Source organism: Protopterus annectens, chromosome 5.part0, assembly GCF_019279795.1.
Source record: "Protopterus annectens isolate FY-2018-M chromosome 5.part0, PAN1.0, whole genome shotgun sequence".
Taxonomy (NCBI): Eukaryota; Metazoa; Chordata; order Ceratodontiformes; family Protopteridae; genus Protopterus; species Protopterus annectens.
The window spans coordinates 39,529,675-39,547,372 of NC_056735.1; the positions used below are offsets into that span (position 1 = coordinate 39,529,675).

General features: G+C 37.5%; 1 protein-coding gene across 5 annotated transcripts in view; it reads left to right on the plus strand.

The window, feature by feature from the left end:
• ST3GAL6 (ST3 beta-galactoside alpha-2,3-sialyltransferase 6) overlaps positions 1-17,698 on the plus strand; it is a 1,325,435-nt gene that overhangs the window by 303,107 nt on the left and 1,004,630 nt on the right. The gene's annotated exons all lie outside the window — the stretch shown is intronic.

Sequence of the window (17,698 nt, forward strand, 5' to 3'; positions counted from 1 at the left end):
ACTGTGTCGTTAGCATTACTAAAGTAAATATTGCAGAACACATTGTTTGTTAAAGTACTTGTATTATACAAGCAATTGGAATTGAGTTGCCCCTGCCCTGTTCTCTTTCCTCATCAGATTGTCTGCATCCTGGTTCCTGTTTAACCAGTGGTTTACCCATTGATGTTGGAATTACTGTTGATGAGTGTATTAAGTCAACAGTGGTAATGAGTTCAGGACTGCTGCCCTTGATATTAAAAACCTTGATGTCAGCACTGCCATTGGCACCAAGTGCTCTGACCTCAGGCTCCCTGAGGCCGCAGTTTCACTCATTGTTGACATGAGATCAAACCTTTAAGACCGAGGTTGATCCCTACTCCTTCAGGGCTGGTCATTCTGTACCCAGGCTTAGCCTTCAGGCATGGTCATTCTGTCTCCAGGCTTAGCCTTCAGGCATGGTCATTCAGTCCACAGGCTTAGCCTTCAGGCATGGTCATTCTGTCCCCATGCTTAGCCTTCAGAGCTGGTCATTCTGTCTCCAGGCTTAGCCTTCAGGCAGTCAGCATCAAGACCTCCAGTATTTGCTTTTATGCTAGTGGAAATTTCAACCACTGGGGTCTAGGCCAGTCTGACTTTCAATAATTTGTGGTTGGACATGTTGACTCAGCAGAAGTCATCCATGCCAACCCATACAGTGCCAGCGTCTCTCCATGGGCCCCCTCCAACATGGATTTTGGCCACTGAATCCTTCTTTAGCTCTCGTGTCTACATTAACAGTCATCCACTCTCTTGCCCAGGTACCAGTAACTGGGGAACTGACTCCAGTTATTACTGGGCATTCATGTCTAAAGCTACTTCCTCAGCTTCAAAGCCATCCCACCAGCAGCACCAAGGAAAGCCAAGTGAGGAAGCACTTAGTCTCACTTCCAGAGTCTCCCTCACTAGACTTGAATAAGAATAAGAAGTCATCCCCTCCATTTCCTGCACAGAATACCATCTTTGAGGAAATTCTAGAAATAATTTGTGCTAAAACAGGATTGTTCCCAGATAGCCACTTTGAATCTGAGCTCATACTCTAGGGGGACTGTCAGTCACCCAAGTCTTCTTTTTGGGGAGTCCCCCCACTTGCGTTGATGGTTCAGTTGACGGTAGAGTCAGTAAAGAAGAGCCCTAATGTAGTTCCTTCAATAGCAAAAACATCTAACAGTAGCCTTTGGCCTCATAAAGACTGGAACTCTCTAGATTATCCCCAGAGCTTCATTTCATAGTGGCTGAGACCGTGCTCAAAAAGGCTTACCTACTACAGAATCCCATTATCTGTTCAAATAAGGAACAGATCACCTTGGGAAGCCAATGTATTCATCCACTCCATTCAGTGTGAGCACAATAAACTGTTCAGTACGCATGTTCATATTTTAGAGAGATGTGTCACAGGAATCATTCAGATATTCAGAAGGGTTGCCAGATAGGAACTAATGAAAAGAAACGTTCCTCACAGATTTCAAACTTATCCTTGCATATCTAATCTCAGCATGTATCTTGCTCACAATAGAGCTGATGTTTCAGCCAAGGCAGCAGGTGTTGGAATAGATATGAAACATCATCTAAATGAATTTGCTGAGTTGATAAAAGCTGAGTACATGAATCCCCCCTCCCCCTTTTGATAGAACCCTGGTTTTCAAACAGCCAGTAAAAGTCAAAATGGAGAAACAGCAGCACCTGCTAGGGTTAAAGTTCAAGCTCTGCAATGCACCTTTTTAGGACACAACAGTGTCTATGTCAAATGTGGTTCAGGTACTGCCAAGAATAGTAAGATTTAATAGAGGTCACAGGGCTCACAGCAACTTACAAAACAGCTGCCATCCAAGAAATGGACAACCTCAACAGACCAGTCATGTTTTCTTGATAATGGGTTTTCAGTCTGCTCTTTAAGGACTCCCATGACTACTACACCTTGGATAGGTGTACACCACTGATCCCGGGAACTATCAACCTGTTAGCCTGACGAGCCTGGTCTGCATGGAACTCATAAACAAAGACATTGGTAACCTCCAAACTCTGGATCCCACTCAGTTTGGGTTTGTGAAAGGCAGATCATGCCTTCTGAACCTGATCGACTTCTTTGAGGCAGTCACCAAAGCCATGGATGAGGGTAAAGTGTTTCACACAGCCTATCTTGACCTCACCAAGGCTTTCGACACCATCCCTCATTCTGGAATTATAGCTAAACTCACTAAACTAGATATAAATCCCTACGTCACAAGATGGGTTGCCAACTGGCTCACTGACAGAACCCACACTGTAAAAGTTGCAGACGCCAAATCTGACTTCAAACCAGTGACAAGTGGAGTACCACAGGGTTCTGTCCTGGGACCTCCCCTGTTTGGTATCTACTTCTCTGAAGTACAGGGTAACACAGAAGGCCTCTGGCTAATGAAGTTCACAGATGACTGCAAACTAGGAGCCAAAGTCAAGTCCCCAAATGATGTGGACATCCTACAGAAGGGCCTCGCTGAGACAGATGCCTGGTGTCAGAGCCATGGCCTCAAGCTCAATGCCAAAAAGTGCAGTGTCATCCCCTTTGGTAAAAACTCTGTACCCATGAACTACCACATAGGCAGTAATCTACTTAACACCGAATGTGTGATAAGAGACCTTGGGACCTAGGTGGACAGTAGTCTGTCCTTTGATAGTCACATTGCCACAGTAGTCAGGAAGTCCTTCTACATGGCACACCTCATCATAAAAGGGTTCTCATCCTAGAAAAAAGAGGTTATTGTTCCCCTCTACTCGACACTCATTAGAGCCATTATAGAGTACAATGCCCCTTTTGGAATGTACCTCCCAAGACATCTGCAGCAGCTGGAAAGGCCACAGAAGTACCTCACAAAGAGGATTACTGGCCTCAAACAAATGCCCTACACTGACCACCTCAAAAAACTCCAGCTTTACTCCATAGCATATCGCCTACTCCGAGGTGATCTCTGCCTAACATATAAAGACCAAAAAACCTGTGAGGCACAGAACATTGTTTTGTTTTTCCTAACATATAAAGCTATGTCAAACCCAGAGTTGTTGGACATGCTACACCTAAAGAAATCCCAATCTCTCTGAGCTACATGCTCTAGGGACCTAAACCTTGTCACCACAATAAACAGGATATGCTGGAGGGATAGATTCCTGTCCCAGAGACTTCCCATACTCTGGAACAGGCTACCCATCTATGTCAAGCAAAGTCCTTCATTAGCACTCTTCAAGAAAAATCTTGATCAGTGGATGGGAAATAGGAAATACACCCCGGGGATCACTTCTATCTCTCTGCTCGACAGTGGCACAGGAAAATAACTTTCTTGGGTGGCATAAGCCAGGGAACCTTGTTGGCTAGGCTTACATAGGCCCTTGGGCCGATAGCCTAGTACCTACCTATGAACCTATGATAGCCATCACACAGAACAAATGGCTGAGGACAATTGTGCCCAGAGGTTATTCAGTCCTCTTCATCTCTTTTATCAGTCCACATTCTGTGCTCCTTCCAGACATCCCATTCTGTCAGAAGACTGTGACATTGGAAAGGGGTGTTAAGCCTATTGCAAAAGAGAACAGTGTAAGAGGTCCCACTTCACCAACAAGGACTGTGCTTTTACTCCAAGTTCTTTTTTTTTTTTTTTTTAAGAAAATGAAGAAACTCTCACCCAATCTCAGTTTGAGAAGCCTTAATCAGTTTATTCCCAAGGAGCCCTTTCATATGTTTAGAGTGCAATCCATCCTTCCATGTCTGCAGGAAGGAGATTGGATGTGCCCTTTGGGCCTTGAAGATACCAACTTTCACATAATAGTAGAAAAGGAACCAAGCAGGCCATTTCATTCCTCCACAGGAGCCAGCCGTTATCTTTTTCTTTTCCTTGCATTCTGCCTCACCAAAGCCTGTGGGCATTCATTCTGCCTCACTAAAGTCTGTGGACATTCATTCTGCCTCACCAAAGCCTGTGGGCATTCATCCTGCCTCACTAAAGCCTGTGGACATTCATTCTGCCTCACCAAAGCCTGTGGGCATTCATTCTGCCTCACCAAAGCCTGTGGACATTCATTCTGTCTCACCAAAGCCTGTGGGCATTCATTCTGCCTCACCAAAGCCTGTGGACATTCATTCTGTCTCACCAAAGCCTGTGGGCATTCATTCTGCCTCACCAAAGCCTGTGGGCATTCATTCTGCCTCACCAAAGCCTGTGGGCATTCATTCTGCCTCACCAAAGCCTGTGGGCATTCACCAAGTGCACAGCAGTGATTTCTGCACTTCTCATTTTGTTGGGGTCCACAGTCCTTCCCTTAATGAATGCTTAATGAAGGCTTCCACAGTGGACAGCCTCAAAGCCTCCATGGACTATATCCTAGTTCTGTTCATTATTTAGGGATGACAGTAAATACCACAAAATCCCAGTTAATGGACACTCTGTCCTGCCATGCTTTTGTCTCAGTGGACAGAATTCAATTGCTATAGTATGCAGTCTCACAAATCCTGCAACATCAACAGCTCACCGACTGCAACACTATATCTGAAGTCATAAGGTCTCACAGCAGCATCTACTTACATTGACTGCAGTGCCAAGATTCACATGAGAGTATTGCAGTGGACACTCAGGGTATAATGGAATCAGTTGTTGGATTATCTAGACTTCTCTATGAAGATATCCTTTGAAGTGCAAGGATCATCTTACATGGTGGATTTACTCATTCCAGCCTCAGCCTCTCAATAGGGAGACCCTTCCAAACTAACTAACCTCAGCTGTAACAGTTTCTTTTTAGGGAAGGAAGCATTGTTAGCAGCAGGTTAACCAAGGGATGTAGACAAAGAGACCACCCTGCAGAGGTTGGCATAATGCTTCAGGTGTTTACCTCACGAACACAAATACGAGCCTTGATTCTTACCTTTGAAATTAAATTGGCTAGGCTTAAAATGACCTGCAAGAGCAGCCATCAATGTACTTGTCTATGAACCTATGAACATTAATATTCTGGAGATGGGACCACTCCTTCTGACCTTGCAGGCATTGCAATACTCCTTCCAGCAAATGTTATGAAAACATCGTGTTGATCTGATACTTGCAAGCAAGGGGAAAGGTCCATCACCAACAGCTATTTTCTTGTAGCCAATTATATTCCAGGAAAAATGAATTGCATGGTGGGCAAAGACAGCTGGTCTCTGCTGACGCTCTAGGAGTGGTCTGTCAGAATGTAGCCAGAATTCTTTTCAGTGTTGCAGAAACCTTATTGTGAGCTATTTGCACCATAAACCATTTCCAAATGCGGCAAATTCTTTTCCATTATTCTTCCCTATGAGGACATCTCAGGGATGCACTTATAGTGAGGTGGCCCCAGGCCTCTTTAACTCTTTTTCCTTCTTTGCACGATTTCTGGAGAAATACAAGTTGCACAAGGCCACAGTTATTTTGATGACTACATTTGACCCCAACAAGTGGTCTCACCTACGAGCAAGTATTTCTGTCTCAAGCAGGGAGACTTCTGTCCCACCCATCCATCAATCTAAATCCAGACCTTCCCACCCTATCAACAGTACAGTGACTTGGAGTGGGAATAGAACCCACAGCCTTCTGCACCAAATGCTTGCACCACTGACACTGCATGTTTCTTAAAGTACAACAATCTCAAGTGTGAAATCTGTCTCACACAAACTACAGTGCACAGTTACTTTTAATAAGGTCTCAGGATTTTCATGGAATGGATTCACAACAAATTATCTGTATCACACAAACTACAGTGCACAGTTACTTTTAATAAAGTCTCAGGATTTTCATGGAATGGATTCACAACAAATTGAAGCAAAGGTGCTGTAGATCATGTTTGTAAATCCGGCTTCAAATTCCTTGTGTAATCTGAAAAGAAATGCAAAGAAGAACATCAAATTACTACTTGGGCATGTTATTTTGCTACATGTGCATTCAGTGAAGCAGAGAGATCAGATGCCATTTGCTGTAATTTAGGAAAATATTTTGCATCAGCTCAGTCTAAACTTGAGTGAAACATTTTCAGTTTATTAATAAGTTCTTTCACTGAGCCATATACTCGTGTTATAAAATTAGAAAATTGCAGAGTTAAACTAGCTAATTAACATACTGAGCAATATTAGTCTGGAAAGCAAAGTCAGACAACAATGTTTTTGATTTCTCTGCTACAACATGTAGTGTCTGTGGCAAAGACACAAAGAAAGCAAGCCAACACTTTTCCTTAGATGAGCTATCTTGCTCCATTTACAAAGAATGACTTCTATGTACTCTGCATACAGGAAACATGATGCTGTCAGTGATCTGTTTATTATTTTATTGATTTTCAGTCTGACAGCTGAGCAAAGGAACTATAGGCAAGAGACCTCAAAGGGCTAACAGGAAAAGGCAAGCTGTATAGAAATTAAATGGTAGACAAATAAATGTAGGTATACAGTGACATAGTTAGTACAAAGTCTTACAGGGAAGTAACATTGGAATTATAGCTGTAATAGTCTTATAACAACTACCTAAAGTACACCAGAGTCAACAAGCTGCATCTGCACTGCATTTCAGACAAGAAAATAAAATATAACATTAATTAATTGATAATTACTAACACTGATAATACCCTTGCCTGAATTAAGTTAACAATTTTGATAACAACTGTGATTACTGAACTCACGTGAAATTATTTTCTGCATGTTTCTCAGTAAATTATGTAGTGAAATTACATACATTTTCCAAATTCTGTATTTTTTTCTCATGTGTTCGGTGACCTCTAAGTACACACTTGTCATAACAGAAGCACCATCCATTTCTGCATGTCTTAATTTTGATAAGACCAACTTGTTTTCTTTCAAGAATTTTTTCAGTGCAGTAAATCTGTCTGTGCTCCTTGATTTGTTAAGGAAGGAAAGCAGAAACATACTTTTTTTGTCAAACTTTCTGCTGAAAGACACAAATAGAGTCAGCTGAGAGAGAATGAATGAGCATATGGACATGTCCACTGCCAGAGAAAAAACAGTCACCTCCATCAGGTCAGGCAGTAGCTGGTGAAAGACTTCAACATGAGTACTTTAATACTTTCTCAGTATGTAGTAACAATGCTTGGTGCCAACCAAAGCTTGTCAAGTGCAAATCTTATTTCTGCTCAGAACCTTCAGCAGATAGACCACTAACAGCAGTCTGCAAACACTTCTTGTTTTAAAGTGACTTGTTGATATTTCTAAACCTGTCTTTGCATTAGAACATGCAGCACATAAACTCCTAAACAGCACTTTCCCCCTTCAGGAAACAGTTTGCTCATCATCTTCATATTTAAAGTTAACTGCAAACATTTGCATTTTCCTTGCACTAACATCACTGAGGAAAAACAAGAACGTTTAACCTCAGTGATGTAGGCGCAGGCAAAGCATATGTTGCATCCATATACTTTAATAGATGCACCACAACACATGCACGGAGGTGCTCCATTGAAGCCTATGGTTGTAGCTCACGTTACCCTGTGGTAACGTCACAACGGGTAAAGCTACATTTTTTGGGCCGCGATTTAATAAAAAGTTTGCAAAGCTTTTCGTTAAAAACATTCCAAAAAAGAAAGGAAAGGGACACTGGAAAATATAGCATGGCACTTGACTCATGAGATGCCACAGTGTCTATAGAAATGTCAGCAAATCACTTTAAACCACTTATTTGTTGCTGTTATTAAACAATAATAATAATTCTTTACATTTTCAATGATAAATCACACCATTTCAACATTACAGACATTTTCACGGCTTTTTTTCTCAAAAATGTTTTTATTTGTTTTATAAAACGATAATTTAACAATGTAATAACAGAAACAGAACAAAATAAACTGTATGCAGACACTTCCACAACTTATAATTGCAACAGCATTCATATTGTCTGTATGGTACTTTTCATCTTTGTACAATTGCATAATTTTGAATTCTACACAACATATTGTTTAAACACATTATTTGTTGTGATGATATATCATTTAACACTTGTGTATATTTACTTATTCTGAATTCAATGTTTTGCCATCTGAGGTGAAAGCTGAATGTATCCTTTAAAGAATCAAATCACTCTACAATGACTTGAATCATAAAATATTTAATTATAAATATATGCTGGGCATACTTATTACTAGCAAATACTATCTCTCACAGCATTTTCTTACAAAATCCTTTCTCATTACTGCAGTCACATGTCCCTGTTCTTATTGTATGCTGCTTTTTAACTTGTCATCCCCGGAAAAACTTCCATCAGCAAAGAAGCACGTATGGCCATTATTCTTCCCCATGAAGGTGTACTGCTAAAAATATCTGTAAATACCTCCCTCTGTGACCCCTTTTTTCAACACACAACATTTATCCACCATTTACTTTCTTTGTCCAATTCTGCGCAACAGAAATGGATGTCCAAATCTATTTAATTTCTTTTCTTATGTCAATTTTCAGCTCAACCTTCGGATAACACCCTAATTAATAGAACTGATCCCCTTTGTATATATCATAACTTCCTGACCATGTGTGATTCATTTACTTGCACACTTTATCAGTTTGTATTATTTCTCTCCTTGGACTCAGTGTCACCTCCTCCATCTATTACCATAACTGAAAAGGGAGAATGAAATCTAACATCATTCCTCTTAACATGTGTGATTCATATAAACACACACACACACACACACACACACACACACACACACACACACACACACACACACACACACATTTGCTTTTGTGTACCTGTATAGATATGCACCATGTCTGGTCTAAAACCTGAGTGTTGTAGTGCTCAAGCAGACAGGGTATAAACTGTAGCAACTGTTTGCTACACTTCAAAAATAATACTTTTTTATTAAAATAAGTTGAAGGAGGGTTGAGGACCTGAGTGTCTGGGGGTGGGGGTGTATGTATCATGCAGCTGGCAACCAGGTTGGTGTGCTAAGAAGGAACATCCTTTTTTTTTTCTTTTTTCATTTTTTTTTTTGCAGTTTAAGGGAAGAACGAGGGGGCTAGGGTCATAGAACTTATTGTACTAAGCCAGTCTTTTCTTTTTACTCTTCACTTGAAGAGTTCAGAGAGTGTGGTACTGATGCATAGTACCAGCCGAAGGTGCTGCTTAAACCAGTTATGCTTCTAGAAGTGAACTTTTTGATGTGTTTTCTATAGACTTTCTTCATTCCATAAAGCACAGCTAGTTATGTCAACTCATTTCACAGCACGCATCACTTACTTTCTCCATATAATCAGTCTCTACACATCATGATGTACCCATCAGGACTAAGCAATTCCAATAGTATTCCCTTAATACTAAGGAAAACATAGGAATATACTCATCCTATTCTCAGGATGCTACTCTTCATTCAAATGTCTACATTATGTAACATATCCCATAAATAATTAGGTACTGCAAACCTTGTCTCAGCTATTTGCCTTTTTGTTTCTACATCTAGCTGGCTTTCATCCATCATGTTTTATGACTGTGGAGGCAATTTGCTTTATAAGCCGTTATACTCGGTGTAGAGATATTAATAAAATTTAACTGACAACATGTACAATGATTAAAATAAATAAATAAATAAAATAATAATTATATATATATATATATATAAATGTTTTATTAATTCATAAGCTAATGTGCTTAGCTTGATTTGCTTGCATTTTGATAAAGGAAAACAAAAAAAGACAGGAGTAAGATCTCCTCATGTTATATTACCCTTACAAGTAATTCTTATTTAGAATAGCTAATACTTCACTATATTCTAATTAGGAGTCAAAAATCTTCTTTTATAAGGTTCAGTTTACTTTGTACTACTTTATGGTTAAACAAGTAGTTTTAATAACATTTGACAGTTTCCTATATAGAAATTAACATTTGTACAAGAGATTCATGTTAAATCAAATGTAATTTCATCTATTGTGGATACTGTGATTCAAAATTGTTTAAAATACACTTTCATCAGCCTAAAAAGTTTTTTTTTTTTTTTGCCTTTATTTCAGGAGACCCCCTCCACCTCCCAGTCATTATATTCTCACTCAACAGTTGCTCAGCTATGGGGAAAAGGGCAAAGCCATTGAGCACCGAAAATGGTTTTCAGCCATATTGACTGCCACCAAAGGTCATAATGCAGCTGTTAGGCTCCCTGTAATACATATAGAACTTTGTCTAATGATTGTGGTTAGCATTTTCTTTTAGTCTAACAGTTTCAGTTTGCCATTTGTCTTTCTTTAAACAGGACAGTCAATTAGTTATGTCTTGTCAAAAACCATGAAAAATGCTAAATGTGCTGAGAACATAGGACAAAAAATATTGAGTAATAGTTGCATAAATTACACATTTTGTATAACTAATCATAACCTGTTTATTATGTGTTCAAAACATAGATGCCATGACACAAGAGGTGAATCTTGGCATTCATGTCAAGAACACATAACAAAGGGTGATGATTGCTTTATAATGCAAGGAACTTTATCTGTTCCATGTACTACTAATTACAGAAAAAAGTGCTAAATGTTTTGCTGGCTTTCAAAGCCATAATACACATAGCAAAGACGGTTAGAAAGGCAGTATAACAATTTTATGTTAAGGAAAGAAAGGCAGAGACAGATTACTGGCACAGACAGAATGTAGAAATAAAGCTGTTTTCAATTCTGTCATGTTTTCTGGACAGCACTTGCAGGTTAGCATGATACCCAGTCTTAACAAGTAAAGAAAGGGTGCTTAACAATTGTTAAAATTGGGTCTGGAACTATAGAAGCACTTAACTAGTTTGTTTTTTACATGATATATTGGAGCATAATCAATGCACATTACAACATTAAATGAAAATAACTCAAACCTTAGAAGAATGAGCTTTCATTTGACAAAAAAAAAATTAAATCCAGTCCTTTGCATTGATTGTTGGTATTGTTTGCCCTGCAAAATCTCACATTTACATAAAAAAGTCCCACAGTGAGTATTTGAAAAGGTAGCAGCCCTAGGTGCTCCACTTAATTAAACTTCACCATGTTTTCATTTAGTTAAGCAATATAATACAAATCATACAATTGTGGTATATATTTTCACTCTTCATTCAAATAACTAGCTTGTCACATGATTAATACCTTTTCAAGATGTTATTCATATATATCACTGCTATTTTCAAGCGGTCTTTACGTGATTAACAATCACATTAGTTACGTTCAAACCCTATTGTATGCAGGTGTCTTGTAAGCACTCTTTAATAACATCGCTTCAATGAACAGATTCTTGCCTGACAGGATCGTTTGAGTAATTCAGAATGAGCCTGTCACTGAGCTCATTCTAATCTTTTTGGGGGGACGTTTAATACCTGCTGCTTATGCTTTGTTGTGAGGTCTTGTAGTTGCTATTTCCATAGTTCAGTCAGCATTCCAAAATCTGTGGCATGGTTTTGGTGCCTCCTGCCTTTCTGTTACTGTAAATTCCATGATTCCTTTTCTGAAATGTAGTCCTTTCACATGGGGACACAGTGGAGCTGCAGATAGCATTGTCACCTCACAGCAAGAGGTTCCCCTATTTAATTCTTAGCTGGGTTACCTTCTGTGGGGAGTCTGCATGTCCTCCCTGTGTTTGTGTGGGGTTTTCTCCAGGTGTTCAAATGTCCTCCCACATTCCAAAGACATGCAGAAGGTGGACTGGACACTCTAAATTGGCCATAGGTATGAGTGTGTATGTGAGTGTGTAGTGTGGATGAACTACTGTGGCAGGACTCACTACATGGGGGGGGGTGTAACCCTTGGGTCTAGATGATTGTTACTGTTGAAGTAACACCCTGACCTCAAGTGCAAAAATGGGAAAAAAGAGTTATTACATGAAATGTTGTTTCGTCTTGCACTGTTTTCCATTTTTTCTTTTTATTTCCATTGTTAGAATCACCGTCAGTCAAGCACCGCTTTACAATTATGTTTAATAAATGTGTAATATTTGATAGTAGTTTTTACTAATCTCACCAACTTCAAAAAGTGAGGTACTAGAAAGAGCACTCATATAGTTAAAGGAAGAGACGAGCATTAATGATGTGATTGTAACTCATCTTTTTTGTAGTGCAACATTATTTCAAGTTTTACACTCACTGATGTTTAGACGCATACCACCATTTCCCATAAAACAACTCCTTTAAATGCTGTCTTCAATTGTTAGGTACAATATGCATTGCGATCCCTACCTGCTGAAGAGTTTGTGGTACTTGCTGCTTGGGGGGGGGGGGGTCATTGCTGTAGTAAAAGGGGTCAGCTAAATTTGGTTTTGATAGTAGATAAAATTGTCAGCTACTTCACTAGTCACTAAAGGATCACATTTTTACTGCTTTACAGCTCTAGCAGCAATGCTGGACTGTAACACATTATTCCAGTGTTAGTTTCAGTTTCAAAGTTGCAAATCTGCTTTAGAACTTGGCTTGTTAAAAACTCACACAGTTTTGACTGATCAGTTGCTCCAGTAACAGGAATGTTAAAGCAGATGGTACAGCTTCATTGTTTAACATGCTGCATCACTGATGCTTCTTTGTGGAAAATGTGGACGTTCCCTAACTGACATTGGCATGCCTATTGGGCTTGACATGCTCCATCACTGATGCTTCTTCATAGAAAATGTGGACATTTCCTAACTGATATTGGCATGCCTGTGGGGCTTAACATGCTCCATCACTGATGCTTCTTCACAGCAAATGTGGACGTTCCATAACTGACATTGGCATGTCTATGGGGCTTGACATGCTCCATCACTGATGCTTCTTTATAGAAAATGTGGACATTCCCTAAGTGATATTGGCATGCCTATGGGGCTTAACATGCTCCATCACTGATGCTTCTTCACAGAAAATGTGGACGTTCCCTAACTGACATTGGCATGCCTATGGAGCTTAACATGCTCCATCACTGATGCTTCTTCATGGAAAATGTGGATGTTCCCTAACTGACATTGGCATGCCTATAGGGCTCAGGAAGTGCATCATGTTCATGGAAAACAGATCAATACTTTTTTAATCATCTTTTTAAAAATACAGTTAGAAGAATTTATTTATATTTGAGTGGTGGACCCATGTTTTGGTGACTGCTGATTATTTGTTTTCCATTTCTGTCTACATCTCTCCTTTCTTTATGAGAAAACACTTTTTTTATGTTTTCTGTCAGACAGTTATTTTTCTGGGAAAATTTTTTTTTCTGTTTTCTGTACCATTGGGCTTAGGCTCTCAGCCTCACAATGGTGAAACCTTTATTTAGAAAATATGGCTATGGTTGGGCTATCTCAACTGCTGAGAGTCATACTAAGTATAATCTAGGAGTCTCAGATTAAAGTGAACACAAGGGTCATGTGAGGGCTACTAATCACCCGAGTGGCACATACCATTAAATGACAATTAAGTTATTACTATGAAATTGTAATAAAGTAATAGTTTGTAAGGCAAAAATATGAGGTATGTTTCTGTTGCTTCTAAAGTATGGCAATCACTAGCATGGTCTCTTTTTGGATACATATTCTTCAAGGAGAATGTGTTCCTCCTGAGATGGTACATCACCTTTTATTTTCCTCAAATAATTTTTATTCTCCAAATATAGTATTATTTAACAGTACAATCATCAGTGAAAACAAGTATTATAAGCCCTTATATACACTATGTACAATTGACTTGAACAAAAAACAAAAAAAAAAAAAATGAAATAAAAAAAGTATAATATTCAATCAGTAAAGTATGAAGTTACATATTTAATTAGTTAGAGTTCAGTTTTAGTGTTTCAATAAGAGCAATAATTTTTTTCCCAAGGATTGTTTATTCATGTTTTGGAGAGATTCTCAATTCCTTCACATTAATTTCTAATGTCGCTGTTTCTTCCATCAGTCTCAAGAATTCTTCCAGAGTAGGTTCTTGTGATGACTTCCACTTTCTAGTTATACATTTCCTTGCCACAGCTAGTATGGACCAAAGTAGGTATAGATCTTTTTTATTCATTTCAGTAGTATCATTAATGTTTAAGAGAACTAAAGATTTGGTTAAAATAAAGGTGTCTGTGAATATAGCTTGGAGAAAATTAGTAATTTCTTCCCAGATTTTTTTTATGTTAATACAAACAAAAATATATGAGACCAGTCAGCTTTACATGTTAAAGAACATCTCCAACAAATAGATTTATCAAGTAAATTAAATTTGGCTTATCAGGTGTAATACATTCCCTGTGAATGTATTTCTAGGTAAATATTTTCCATACTTGTAAATTAAATGTTAACTTAATAGAACAAAGAAGATTAGTTTTACTTTCAATTGATAGATTGGTATGGCATCCTTTTGCTATGACATTCCAATATCTTGTATTAGGGTTAGTTTTATATGTTATCAATATTTTGTATAATTTTGAAATTAGATTCATCCAATTATATTTGTTATAAATAACTTCAAACATAAGACATCAATTTTTGACTAGTTTTATAAGGAGAATTAATCATTTTACTGTTAAGCTCTTTGGCATATGATAATATGCTTTGAAGCACCATCCAATCTGCCATTGAAATATCATATATATTTTGAATTTGTTGAATGTCTAATACTGGTTGATTCTCTATACAATGCTGCCAACAAGTGAAGTTTTTCCCTCCCATCTAGTTAGGATAACGTTATGAATTTTGTTGAAGAACTTTTGTAAGGCTAAAGGGTATTATCAAGTCTAGCCAAATCTTAATGTCCGTGTTAGTATATATAAATCTTCTGAATACATTGTAAATATTATTTATGTAATTTAAGTTTGTTGGTTTTGTTATATTATATTGAATATTAACAGTCAATATGTGCCACATACTATTATTTTGTTCACTTAATGTACGATTTTTAATTATTTTGTTTTCATTTAAGAAAATAACAGTATGCAGTGTTTTCCAAGCTGAAGAATAACTGGGATCTATCCAATTAATGATAGCTCTTAGTATGGAAGCTTTTATGCATGATTCTAAATCTGGGAATTTAATTCCACCCATTTCCCAAGATTTAATATGATGTGTGTAGGCTATTCTATTTATTTTTGGATACCCAAGGAAGTTTAATAAAATGTTATTTATTTCTTTCAGAATTTTTCTGTTTGGTACTATAGGAATAGCTTGTGCAGCGTAATTTATTTTTGGAAGTGTTGTCATTTTTATTATTTGCAATCTGTCTTCAAATCTCAAAAACATTTTATTCCAGTTTGCTATTAGCATTTTTATTTTATTAATTGTGTTGTTATAATTTATGTCTAATGTAGATTCCAAATTATCATATAGTGTTATTCCTAAATATTTTATTGTGGGAACTACGGTACATCACCTTTGACTGCAAAGAGGTCAGATAAAGATAATGGTCATAGTAACAGACACAGGCACTGCTCCCTCGTGTCAGTGATCATCTAAATGATTATGTTGTACAGTTTTGTTTCTTCTGTGATGAATTTGTCTATTGACCACCTTAATGACATCCATTTACAGATATATGTGTGTGTGTGTATATATATATATATATATGTGTGTGTGTGTGTGTGTGTGTGCGTGTGTATCGGTTGTTGATGAGGTTAGTCCCAGTGGACTAATAGCCTATTTTCATGGGAGACCCAAACTGGTATTTATACTGTTAGGGTAAATTTGGCTAGGGCATTAGGGAACTTTTCCTTTTCTTTTTGATAGGTGCCATGGGATCCTTTTTACATCCACATGAGCTACCACCAACTCAAGCAGATGGGGCTTCAGTTTACTGTCTTATCCAAAGGATGACATATTTAGGAGTGTAGTACCCCCTCTTATGCTACACTGCAGTGTCAATAATCAATCTCTACCACCAAAACAACGGGAACAAATGGGAAAAAGATCCAAAATGCAAAATACTTTATTAAACCAATCTAAACCTCTTAGCTCCTCAGCACGCCAGCCTTTACAGAGTATAATAGTAACAGATAAAGAACTTGTTACTACTTATAGTCCTTTTAGCCTAGAAGTAATACATTTATTGAAGTATTACTGGGGCTTTTAAGTTAAACATAAGGATTTTTGTCATTTGTTAAAGGATGCACCTGGTATTGTGTACAGGAGGGGTAGGAGCATTAGTGATATGCTAGTACATGGGAGGTTTTTACCTATTGTGGAACTGCTTAGGGGATCTGTACATCAATTAGCCACCATCCGTTGTGGTAGGTGTATAGTTGTAAATATGTGGTGCAGTGTTTTAGTGACATTAATGGCAAAAAATATGAGGCTAAAAGAAACATTAGTTGTAACTCAGAAGGAATAATTTATGCCCTAAAATGTCCATGTAATAAATTTTACACTGGGGAAAGTAAGAGGTCTTTTAAAATTTGACTCTGCGAACATTTGAGGGATATTAGGAAAGCCAGGATGGAGAGCCCTGTTGCTGCACATTTTTGTACTCACCATTATATGAATGAAGGGGGACTTCAAGCTATTGTATTAGACCATATTTGTTGTGGGGAATTTGTTAATATGAATATAAAAAACAGATTGTTATACAAAGAAACAGTTTTTATACTTAAATATGACACTTTAGTCCCTAAGGGTCTTAATTTAGAGTGTAGTTGGAAAGTTTTTATTTAATTGTTATATAATTGTTTAATTAAGTTATATTGAAGTGGTTAATTGATTGTATAATTGTGTTTTAATTGATGCTGCTATATAGAGTACTTCTTTATCTATTACTATTATACTCTGTAAAGGCTGATGTGGTTTAGTGAAGTATTTTGCATTTTGGATCTTTTAGCCATTTCTTTCTGTCATTTTGGTGTTTGGCTTCCTTTTGGTGGTTGTTGCAGTCAATAGTCACTCTACCTGGTGTGGGAATAGAACCTGCAGGCGAATGTGCTATCTGCTGCACCACTGACACTGCGATGCTCTTACAGGGTACATGGAAACATGGAAACTCAAATGTTCTGATATGTATGCTTGTGTAAGAAGCAATGAGCTAATAGGTTGCAACAGAAAATAAGAACATTCCGAACTGTGATAAATCAACAACAATCAAAATGATAAGCAAGGGAACAAATCAACTGTTTTAGCGTACAAAAGCTTTATTCGCCACTTTCAGTTAAAACAGACTTCTTCAGAAACACAACTTGTTTTAAAAATCAGGATATTTATATAATTCTCAAGTAATCAGACTTAATTGTTTAATTAATTAAGAAGCAAAATACTCTTAAAGACACAATGAACTGAGACACATAAAACATTTAAACGTTATTTAATAACCTCTAACTTCCTATCTTTAAAAAAACATTTAATATTTATGGCATCATTTAAACCTGAAAATGAAATCCAAGGCTTTAGTTGCCATTCTGTTTCTTTCATCTCCAATTTATTTTTAAAATTACCTCCCCTTGGAGCTTCTAAAACTTGTTCAAGTACAAAGAATAAAAACGTTGTGTACTTGGTATATACACAGGAATGCTTAAGCAATACATCATTAGTATCTTTTGTTTTAAGAGAATACAAGTGTTCCTTAAACCTTTTGCTTAAAACTGTAGTGGTCATGGTTCTATAAAAAGCTTAACATCTGAAACACATACTAATACAAACAACTCCCTTGGAATTACATGTAAATCAACAGTTTTCCCCAGTAGTTTGATCTAGATGTTTTAAAATAATGTAAGATCCTTCAAAATAATTCTACAAGTCACACACATCCACATTTGTACATCCCGTTGGTTTTATTAGTGAAT